The sequence below is a fragment of the Nothobranchius furzeri genome, chromosome 14 (assembly GCF_043380555.1).
Source record: "Nothobranchius furzeri strain GRZ-AD chromosome 14, NfurGRZ-RIMD1, whole genome shotgun sequence".
NCBI classification, from domain to species: Eukaryota; Metazoa; Chordata; class Actinopteri; order Cyprinodontiformes; family Nothobranchiidae; genus Nothobranchius; species Nothobranchius furzeri.
This window is the reverse complement of record NC_091754.1, coordinates 40791905-40804152: the sequence shown is the minus strand read 5'-3', so window position 1 is coordinate 40804152 and position 12248 is coordinate 40791905. Positions and strand designations below refer to the sequence as shown.

The 12248-nt window shown below is 40.7% G+C and overlaps 1 protein-coding gene across 4 annotated transcripts in view; it reads left to right on the top strand.

Annotated features, from left to right (window-relative positions):
• The window catches only part of grm8b (glutamate receptor, metabotropic 8b), a 175899-nt gene that overhangs the window by 71097 nt on the left and 92554 nt on the right, over positions 1–12248 (top strand). The gene's annotated exons all lie outside the window — the stretch shown is intronic.

Here is a 12248-nt window from a genome sequence, read left to right as displayed (position 1 = left end):
TTCTGACACAGTGAAACCTCCTCACACATCACTTCCTCACTTCTTCGTATTGCACTCAATTGGGAAAATTATTTGCAATGGCAAGAACGCTGTCTGGATTAACAAGCTGGTTTTATGATCAGTTATGGCAAATACAAAAATTATCTATTTACTATCTCATATTTTTGTATAAACTAGCTTATCAGTTTTGTTTTATTATGTAATTAAATAACAGTATAACAGTAATTAACTAATTCACTGCCAGCCGTTTCCTGATCAGAAAAGCGTTTCTCTGCCACCATTTTTCAGTGTTTTCACAGTTTTTTAATAGTCACTGATCGTTGCACTCAACGACAAAACTAACAAAACAAAGAGGAGACTCACATCAGGAAGAATCTGCGTGTTTCGAGCGTTACCCGTTCTTTCATAATCTGTTGTGGAATTGTGATCAGCAGAAGGTTTTCTGGTTCGCGCCTCAGCATCGGCCCAAAACAATCTCCTAACACATGGATTTTCTGCTTCCTGATCACGTGACGTGTGACGTACGCGGATGAAGATCGGCTTTAGAGCTGGGATGTTTGTTCTCATGGTGCGAGGGATCGTTCCGATGCCCACACAGTAAAAACAATGCAAATGACGACTTTAGTCGTCATTGGCAGTGAACGATTGGATTAAAATTAAGACTTTTGTCATCAATGACAGTGAATGAATTAAGAGATAACATAGGCAGTTTCCACCTACAATCCCTCCACCAGAAGCAGCAGATATCTGATGAAGGTATTGTCCTTGATACATCTGGATTATATCACCTGATCTGAACGGCATTAAATTAGCCTCCGAGAACAAAGTAAGGAACCTTGGTGTTATCTTTGACCAGGACATGCCATTCAAATCCCAAGTTAAACAGGTTTGTAGGATTTCCTTTTTCCACCTTCGGAATATTGCTAAGATTAGAAGCATCCTTTCTAGGAGTGATGCTGAAAAACTAGTTCATGCATTTATTACATCAAGACTGGATTACTGTAATTGATTACTCTCAGGAAGTCCACAGTATGTAGTTAAAAGTCTTCAGCTTGTCCAAAATGCTGCAGCTAGAGTTCTGATGAGAATGAAAACGAGAGATCATATCTCTCCTGTCTTAGCTTCCCTACATTGGCTACCTGTTAAATTCAGAATATATTTTAAGATCCTTCTTCTCACATATAAAGCTCTTAATAATCAAGCTCCATCATACATCAGTGATATGATTGTTCCATATGTTCCTAACAGAGAACTATAACAATTAGCCACTGTTACGAATCCTGAGCTCTCGCACCTTGAATGGCCCAGTTCTCCCTCCATGCTGTTCAGGACCTTGGACAGGTCCTCCGTCAGGCTGGCCTTCACCTCTGCCCGCCTTCGCTGTCCCAGCTGCATACCATCAACTAATGAGGACAGATGGTTTAAAATACTTCAGCTTTCAGTTCTCGTGGAGAGACTCACAGCTTAACACCCTGTCTTTCTCTCCTCAGTTTGGATCTTTGTGACATACGGTTTAGATTTGGTAAAATCCGGTAAAGACCTTTGATGATTGTGACAGTTAAGATAGATAGTTCCTTTTGTTTAACCATCGAGTAATTATTAGTCATGTTTGTTTAGTGATCCCTTTTTGGTCTGCTCTAGTGCTTGAATTTCAGTTTCCTTTTCAGCTTTAGGGCTCGCTTTAAGTTTTGTTAGGAGTAATAATATTTAGAATAGTGATAGTCGTCGAGATTTGTTTTAGTTAGTTAGTTCCGGCATTTATTTTTTTGTTTGTTAGTACCGATATTCTCGTGTTTTCTTCCCTGAGACCGTTTGTCTCAGGTGTTTTGAGTTTTCTCCATCGCCTTCGTTAGTTATATCCGAGTGTATTTTGCGTTTTGTTTTGTGTTTTCCAGTCAAGGACTGAGTGATTGTGTTCGCCCTTTGTTAATAAAAATACATTTTTTTACACTCCCCTTTTCTCTGCACCAGTTTTGATGTTACCCCTCTACCACAATGCCTAAACAACTTCAGGGTTTGTAACAGCCACCTTCACTTTCATTAGTATATACACACACAAGGGGTACTGAATGCCCTAAATTTAATTACAAGGTCAGCAAAAATCATTTAATCATCCATGGCACTAATCAGTCTCTATATAACATTTCAAATACAGTGAGACACATCACCCAAATAAACTATAATTTTGTTTCTACTTGTTTTCAGGAAACTTAAAACACGAATTCCAACTGTATCTCTCTGACATAGAAACCCCAATGAAATAACCCCAAAAAGTCCATCTATAGCACCAGAATGCATTTTGAAAGTCTCTGATTGGTGCAGCCGCGCACACCTGAATGCAGCCGAATTGTCCACGAAAAAATAAAATCAAAATTGTGGCTCATAGCAAAACAGAAGCAAGTGGTGTACCACAAAAAATAAATAAACTAAAGGACTGATCTCATCGGATTCCACAGGTATCAACAACAATACATTTTCTAGAATACTTTATTATTTTTGGTCTGGCCTAATGTGGCAATGCCACAGCACTTGCTTTCAGACTGCAGGTTTACTGGTGGTTCCTTGAATATCTAAAAATAGAATGGGAGGCAGCTCTTTTAGCTATCAGGCTCCTCTTCTGTGGAAGCAGAAATGACGCAATTGCTGACATCACATCATGCTTGATGCTGGATCAAGAACATGATCATGCCTGTCCTTGTTGCCATTGTAGCCTGACTAAACTTTCTGCTCTGGCTCAAGAGCTGATCACAACTGTCAATCCTGATAGAGATGAGAAATAATGAAAGAGAAAAGTCATTAGAATACAGTCTGATCATTAGGAGGAAAAAGCAATCAGAAATTCTGTTCTGACATTTAAAATGGACTACTATCATGGAACTCCTTTTATTTTACGTCCCATGCCTCATGATCAGACATGAGAAATAAAAACCAAATGAGATGTAATTTCCCAGCTAAATCCTGCAGTGTGCTTTTACTCAGTCATTGTGTCAAAATGCAAAAGACAACCTTGGTGTAAGAACATAATTCAGCATCTAACTGAAACCCACTCATCACATCAGCATCACATAATAAAAAACCCTGAAACAAAAGGTATGGTGTTCATGATCTGTAAAGGATTACATCATCAAAACTGTACAAGCGATCTGAAGTTTTTATCAGAACCCGCTCCACTTCTGCAAAATAAATAAACAAATAAAACGCAGAAAACATTTGAAGAAAAATCCCCTGATTGTTTGTTTTCAGCCCTTTCATTGTTAAGGTCAAGGATTATTAATGCTGCCTTTAATAAATGGCAGAAACCAAAAGAAATTAAATATCAGCAGGAAATCTTTTTGGTATGGAAAAACAAAGGTATCGTTTAATTAATGGAGCCCAGAGCAGCTAATTTCAGGTGTGGACTCTTTATCCTTATAATAATCCATCAGCAGGATTAAGTGAATGAACTCCTTTAGTTGAGCCAGTGCGCTGTCAGGAAAGCCCAAAGTAAATCTTCATCCTATCAGAAACACACATCTGTTCTTTAATCCGTTTGAGCGGAGAGAAGAAACGGATCTTTTCCCACTTTCAGTCCCAATGTTCATTTAGTGAATCTGAGCACATCAGGAAGTAGCAACCAGTCATTAGAACAAGGCCTTTACATTTACATTTCTGTTCCGGCCACATCCATCCTGCATTCCTCCCCTTCAGCTGAACTTCAGACTTGTCAGATTAGACCTTCATGATGCTTTATTATTTTTTTTTTGTGTTAACTTTCGGTTACGAGAAAACACTGTTTTAGAAGGTTTCTGTCATTTTGTTATTTTATGAAAAGATAAGGCATTTAATGCAAAAACACTGTGAAAATTTGCCATATTTTTTGCAACAAAGTTTGGATAAAGCCAAGTTTAATGTAAAAAAAACATATGATATATTTAGATGATTAAGTACAAAGATTTCTTCAGGTGTGATTTTTGTGTAGTTAGAATGAACTATAAAAGAAGAAGAAGAAGAAGAAGAAGAAGAAGAAGAAGAAGAAGAAGAAGAAGAAATCATTTCTATAATGCCACTCAATGAAAAAAATCACGAGGCACTTTACAAAAACAAATGTAAAAATATAAAAAATAATTTAGAAAATTATTAAAAATATATATAAATGGGCAAAAAATTGACAATTGTGATTACAAATGTAAAGAAAGAGAGATAGTTAATGAGAAAGAGGGAAATCAGTGGATCCTGCAGAAGGTGGAATAGGTGGGGAGAGCAGAATAAGGAGAGAGTGATGAAGGTCACACCAAAACCAGCTTGAACAAGTGAGTTTTCAGCTGCTTTTTAAAGGAGATCACTGAGTCCAGTAATCTCAGGCTCAGGGGGAGAGAGGCCCAGAGTCTGGGGGCCACAGCAGTAAATGATCTGTCACCTTTGACCTTTATCCTGGTGCTGCACAACCAGTAGGCTTCGATCACTGGACCTCAGGGGCTTGCTGGGGGTGTAGAAGATCACCAATGTAAGATGGTGCTTGTCCATGTAAGGCCCTATAGACCAGAACCAGGATCTTGAAATTAACCCTGAAGTTGACTAGCAGCCAATGAAGCTAGAGGAGAAGCGGGGTGATGTGGGTGTGTTTGGAGGACTTGGTCAGGAGCCGAGCACAGGCATTCTGAACCACCTGTAGACGGTTCAGGGAGGTTCTGCTCAGACACCTGAAAAGAGAGTTACAGTAGTCTAAGCGTGAGGAGGTGTAAACAGTCTCAGGTTCAGAGCGGGACAGAATGGGACTCAGCTTAGCAATGTTCCTGAGATGGAAGAAGGAAGAGCGAACAAGAGAACTGACACGAGAATCCAGGGTGAGAGCTGGGTCAAAGGTCACACCAAGATTCCTGACAGAAGGTTTGGTGTGAGAAGCAAGCTGACCAAGAGAGTTTCTGACTTTGGGAACCAGCTTCTCTGGGGCACAGATGAGGATCTCAGTCTTATCTTCATTCAGCTGTAGAAAGCTCCCAGCCATCCAGGTTTTGATAAAGTCTAAGCAGGAGAGTAACAGCTGCAGCTTAGACATCTCATGGGGCTTAAAGGAGATGTACAGTTGGATGTCATCTGCATAAAGATGGTAGAAGATTCCTTTGAAGGAGCTCAGGATGTGCTGAAGAGGGAGCAGATAGAGGAGGAAGAGTAGAGGCCCCAGCACAGAACCTTGTGGGACACCATGGGTAAGAGAGGTGGTAGAGGACCTAAACTTGGAGACGGCCACAGAAAAGGACCGCTCAGAAAGATAAGAGGAGAACCACTCCAGAGCAGTGAACATAATATAATAATCATATAATAATGAACAAATCTGTAAAATTCAAATTTCACCATGTTCTTTGGGCTTCCAACATTCAAACCTAAAAAATGGTAAATGGCCAATAAATCAATAAATCAGACTATATTAAATATTGAAAAATCCCTCTCAACCATCATAGTAACGATTGGACATTGTTACCAGATGATCAGTGTAGGTTAAGAGAGAAAACTGGCTCAAAACCTGACATGAAAATAGAGTTTTGCCTGTGATATTGGCTCCTCTTAAGTTTCTGTTCCCCACACATGAGCACCTTCCCATTAAATAGATGGTATTGACTGAGCAATAGTTCACCCAAATGTGTGGGCTTAACCCTCAGGCTTCATTAGGGACGTTTTTGTCCATTTGCGCAGTTTTTTGTTTTTCTTTTTGATGCCATTTCACCACCGTTTGTGCATATGGTACAAAATTTTGTCGCAAAACCTCTGTATGGACACATTTTGGAATTCAATTTGGAATTTTTAAAATAGACCAACACTATGAAAAAAAACACTATAAACTTGAGACTATAGAGGACAAAAACGTCCGCTTGTAAAAGTGGCTATAAAAAATGTATACATTAATATATATATATATATATATATATACATATATATATATATATATACCGTAAATCCTCTAATACACGCCCGGGCCTGTATTTGACTCAAGCTCATCAAGCTCCAGGCCTTTATTGGAAGGAGGGCCAGTATTAGAGGCAGGCCTCTATTTCTATTTGAGCAAAATGAACTAATGGTTCGCTGGAGTTTTTGACAATTAAAATTGTGCCCACATTTTCAAAGTTAAACACATTTCTTTTAACAACGGTAGTTCCTGCTTCAGCCCTCTCCCCCCTCCCCCTGCGCAGCAGCTGCAAACTCACTGATGCGCCTGCCTCTCGGAGTTCCTGCTGCTCTATACGTTAAAATAATTATTTCATTTTCTGTTCCTCACTTCTGATAACCTTCAATGGTGTCTGTTTGTTGCAACAGCAGGTACAAAAACTAACTTGTTTTTATTTGACTATTTTTCTGTCCTGTCTGTTTATTATCTTCCTGCATCTCCTCTCAATCCCAAAGAAAAACTGCTGCCTGGGTTCATATATATTCACCTTATGAGCTACCTTTGAACTGCAGTTCTAAAAGAGCTACCGACCGCAAAAACAGCGGAGCGCTCGCTGTTTGGCGGCCGTATCAGTGATCAGTGCGTCGGAGGACAAGGTGATGCCCGCAGCGCCCCGCTCCACAGCATGCAGCGAAACGCATCAGGCGCAAATAAAAGACAGAAAACATTAAAGGAAATGAACTGACATGAACGATCGCGTGTTAAATCAGTTTTTGAGGTGGCGACACCTGATTGTTACTGTGGCCGTGCTCAGGAGGCAGATCTACCGACCACGAAAACAGCTGAGCGCTCCCTGCTTGCCGGCCGCATCAGTGATCTGTGCGTCGGAGGACAAGTTGATGCGCCCCGCTCCACAGCAGCGATACACATCAGGCGCAAATAAAAGACAGAAAACATTAAAGGAAATGAACCGACATGAACGATCGCGTGTCAGTACCTACGGTCTGGCACAGCGCGTTGCTGATCACAGATAATGTGATCATACGATAATTCAATAGGGAGCGTGGTTTTACAGACGCGGAAGTGATAGCGTCGGTGAAACGCCGGCTGCTCTAGGAAACCCCCGAACGTTCGAGCGTCAACGAAGTGACACGGAAATGCCGGGCTTTCCAGAAGTAAGTAAGATAACTTACTATGAGCTGATAGTTCGTTGGATTGATTGGTAGGTTGGAAACTCTGATCATGAATCTGAAGAAACGATGACTGAGTGGTGAGCTGGAAAGGCGACTTCCGTTTATAGCCGCGGTTTGTGACGTAGGTGCGACGTGGAGGGAATCCCCGCGAGGGGCATGCTGGGAGTCCCTACTTCACGGATTTTCACCTATCGCGGCCAGGTCTGGAATGCATCTACCGCGATAAACGAGGGATTACTGTAGTTCATACACCCCCTACTGCTGCTCTCCAGAGTGTTCTGCAGCATAATCAGCACGTTCTCTTTGAACTTGATAGTGTAATGACCTGGCTGGGGTTGTAAGCCAGGTGCATTCTGGGTATTGTGTTATATGTGTTTCCTATCGTTCTGCTAGTTCCTATGTGCTGATTTGCATGTTGTGTGAGTGTTATGTAAGCCACAGGGAAGGTGATGTGTGTTCTGTGGAGCGGGTTGAATTAGCATGGTTAACTTACACCGTGACTCTGTGTGGTAGGAGCGTGATAGAGGATCGTATCTGTAGCGTTACAAAGCGTTGAAGAAAAAGCCTAATAAAGGTCTGCGTGAACCCCTACTGCCGTCTGCTGGTTGATTTGTGGACTATAACATTGCCGCTGGGACGCTCGTACTTGCTTGTTACCACATTCCATCCGGCCACAATAAGAGACCGGCCATTATTTACCTCCGCTGACCCCGACACCGGCCAAAATTGGAGACCCAGCCTTTAATTGAATACCGGCCTGTATTAGAGGATTTACGGTATATATATATATATATATATATATATATATATATATATATATATATATATATATATATATATATATATATATATATATGTAGATCTGTTGAACAGCTTAAGCCCTGCTCAAACATAAAAAAAATTATATCATCTTGAGGCTTTTAACCATTGAAATGCCAGTTTGAATACTCAAAATCATTGATGTAATTTATGAAAGAAAAAACAATACACTAAAACTGAGTTATTTTCTAAAAAAAAAGACTTGTTTTTGCCTGGGGTGTTTAGTACAAATCAGTGTTGATTATGTTTTGAAATATCTAAAATTTTGAATTTTTTGCATTTGTAGTGTTTACATAGCAACAGATTTAAAATTTACTATTCACTCGAGCCACTCGAAACATCCACTTTTAAAACTGCTTCAAAAATGGTCCAGATGAATATTTTTTCTGCTTTTTGGGTCTAAATCTCGTGATCAACTTCAGTTCTGATAAAAAAAATTCAAATATTCAATATTTATCTAAATTTTAACCCTTTATATGCTAGTTTGATTATCTGATGCTTATTTTTTCATGAAAAAGGCAGAAAAAAGAGGAGATATTTTACATAAAACATATTTTATCAATGTATACATTTTAATAGCCACTTTTACAATTGGGTGTTTTTGTCCTCTAATGACTTTTTTGTATGAAAATTAAAGTGAAGCCTGAGGGTTATACTGTAGGTGGGTTGCAATTTGGTCCTCAAGCCTTAGTTTGCCTTCCTATGTACGTAAATCAGGTCTGGAGAATCGTGTCACGTGAACTGAGTGACATATCCATGCCTGTATCTCCTCCCGTCTAGATTACTGCAACACACTTTTCACGTTTTAACTAAAATCCCTTGAACACCTTCAGTTGGTCCAGAACTCTGCAGTGAGGCTCCTAACTGGAGCAAACAGAAGAGCACACATCACTCCTATTCTGAGGTCTCTGCACTGGTTACCCGTTAACTTTAGAGTTCATTTTAGAGTCCTAGAACTAACCTTCAGGGCTCTACATGGTCAAGCTCCTCCCTATATCACTGAACTGTTAAAGCCTTATGGTCCAACCTGAGCCTAATTTTGTTCTATGTGAAGCACTTTGTTAGCCTGGCAAGCCAGACTAAATAAATGTATTATTTAGTCTGGCCATGCTCCATTGACGGCTCTCGGTTGTGGGGCGGGTTCTACCGTTGTCTTTCAAATGATCTCCGCATTCCACTGGACAATCAATGTGACATACTCTTGTTTCACTCTGTTGCATCATCCCACCCACCAGGCATATAGAGGGCCCTGATTGGCCCACAAAGCAGATAAAGCTTTGTGATTTGTTCACTAAGCAGATAGAGCACTATGATTGGTCCACCATTATGGACCAATCACAGCTCTTTATGTGTTTGAAACCCCTCTAGAGAGCTGTGATTGGCTAGCCAGAGTCCTGGTAGGAGCTGCTGAGGTTCCAATGGAGCATGCCTAGACCATTCTTTGCAAAGCAAGAATTTGGTCTAGTTCACTAGGCTAGCACTTTGTGATTCCAGGTCTGTGATAAGTGCTATAGAAATAACATTTACTCACTTACATACCAGCTTCCACAACTGGCCCACATCTGGCATGAACAGATCTGGCCCCCTAGCAACCTAAGCCTCAACTGGCCCACGTGTGGCATGCCTCATATGAGCCGTGCCATCATTGCCAGATCTGGCCCGTGCCTGGTTGACCATGCCAGATGTATGCGGCTGTGCCAGCGTGATGCCATATGTGGGCCATGCCAGCCTGCTACCTGGGTAAACCTAAAATGGGTTTTTGAACCAGGCTGTAAACATGTTTTTTCTGCTGTGAAGTTGGCATTTTTAACATGGGAGTCAAGCAGAATTTGCTCACTTCTGGTTCCAGACTCTAGCGGATGAAAATGGAACTGCAAATTTTGCCACTTCCGAATAGGCTTCATGTTCATCCCAGGATTACTGGGGGAGCTGGTTCAGAAGTAGAATTCCCTCTCCATGCATAGATATCCTCAGAACATGAACATGCTTGTCAGGTTAACTGGAGACTCTAAATTGTCCCTTGGTGTGAGCATATGTGGTTGTTGTCTCTGTGTGTCCCAGTGATAGACTGAAAACCTGTCCAGGGTGTCCCCATCTGGATGAAGATGGACACCAATCTCCTGAGACTCTAGTGAGGAAAAGTGGTTTTTAAAATACATTATTTTTCAGATGCAGTGAAATGACAGCAAGGCCAAATGAAGGAAACCTGAGAACCCCGTGAAAATCCCATTGTCACCAACAGTAATGACCCAGTGAGATACTGGCTTTCACCAATGAGTTGTTAGTTTGAGTACCCAAATGTTGTAATCTGTCTGTTTTTGGCCGCTAGCAAGTTTTTTAAAAATTTTTTTTTTTTCGTTGTAGTTTCTAGTGTCTCAACCCGACACAACCCATCCACTCTGGCCAAGTTTAAATGAATGACATTTGTGGTCATCGTAGTGTGAATCGTGATGGCAGCGAGGTTTAGTGAGCAGGAACTTCAAAGCATCAAAGTCATTAGTTCAGGCAGTACCATGAGCATTCTGCAGCACGCGTGTCCCCAAGGTTTCATTACAGCTGGAGGTGAATTCCACTGGCTGCTTTGTGTTAGTATCCTCATCTGACATAGTTCAGGGCTGAGATATTAACAGCTTGCTTTGTAGTGAACATTATTATCCAAATGTGTACACGGCTTCACAGTTTTGCATACAAATGAGAGCTGTTTTGTGCTGATGATCAATATAACAGCTCAGTTGTTTAGGATGATGCAAGTGGGACCGAGGCCAAAGAACAAAACGAGTTAAACATTAATAATGTTTCTTATGCTCATGATTAGTGAAAACTGGTAGAGGATCAAACAGATGTTTTTACACCGGATCTGATGAAATAACTCATTCACCAAAAACAAAACAAGGAGATTCTGAAACAGTCCGAACTAACCCTACAACAAATCTGTTCATCAGCGGGGCTGTTCTGGACCCATGTTGACAGAGGTTCATGACTACTAAGTTGTTTTTCTTTTATTTTCTGTACAGTCATTCATTTTTAATGTGAAGAGAAAAGAATGAAGCAACTGCAACCCGAAGCGAGACAATGGCCTTCTATAGAAAACTTGGGGAAAGACAAAAGTACAAGTAAGTTAGTAAAGTTTATGTCGCAGAAGGAAATCACAGCCTGCTTCACAAAGAAATCGACCAAAGAGTTATACTATAATTAAAAGACAATTTAAGAATGAAGATCGTTAATGAAATTGGGGGTTCTATGCTAATTCTGCTAATTGTGACATCACAAATGGGAACATTTTTAAACGGCTAGTAGACAAAAGTAGTCACTGATACCAAACACTGACAGAAAATGGATGGATGGTTTTTGTTCATGTTTGGAGTGTTTACAGAGGCAGTAAAGACCACATGGCAGCACAATGGGGTGTAAAAATTAGATTTGTGTTAAATGTCTCCTGTAATTGTTCCCAGGTGAACAGTGGAGTAAACAGTCACGTCAATGCTTGGGCCTTTCTGTGTGGAGTTTGTTGACATCATATGAGCTTTGTGAGGACTCGGGTACAAACCTAAAGCACAGCCCCCCTCTTTTATAATTTAATATACTTGTCCTAGAAGAAACAACAACACCACATCAATAGAACTAAATGGACTAAGAGGGTTAGTAAGAAGACTTTACAAAGAAGCTGAGAAACAAAAGACTGTTTAACTGATGGGAGGTGATGTAGAAGAGCTGATGGGCAGACAGAAAACAAGTGTATAAAATGCAGAGTAGACAGTGGATGTGAAAGTAATAAAGTAGAACGCAAGGAAAACAAGATGTTCAGTGGGGGAAACAACTGATGAAACGCCACCAGGACCAAGAAAATAAAATAAACACATCACATAAAACCAAAAGGTTCTGACTTATATCTCTTAAAGTTCTGATGGTACCTGCATCATTAGTGAGGTCTGCAGTGATGTGTTACAATATCTGGTTGATTTAAAGGGGCGATAAATCAGAAATTTACGGTGAAAAAAATAAAATCACAAAACAGTCTCAGTCATGTTGGAAGGAAGCATGTCATTCTCAGACAGCTGGAGGGTTGTCAGCTTTTCTCCATTCAAAATGGTGAGACATAATTTGTAATTTGACACCAGCAGGTAAATAGCTCCAGAGTTGTTCCAAGATCAGAAGCCAGTAAACAGGAGAGACCCAGAAGTGGGACAGCAGTAGCTCAGGTGACAGAGCGGGTTGTCCAGTAATCAGAGGGTTGTAGGTTTGATCCTGGCTCAGACCAGAAAATGCTACTTTTGTGTCTTTGAGCAAGACACTTAACCCAGCTTGCCTGCTGCTAGTGGTCGGAGGGACCGGTAGCGCTTGTGTTTGTCAGGCCCAAGCCCCCACAATGCGGGACA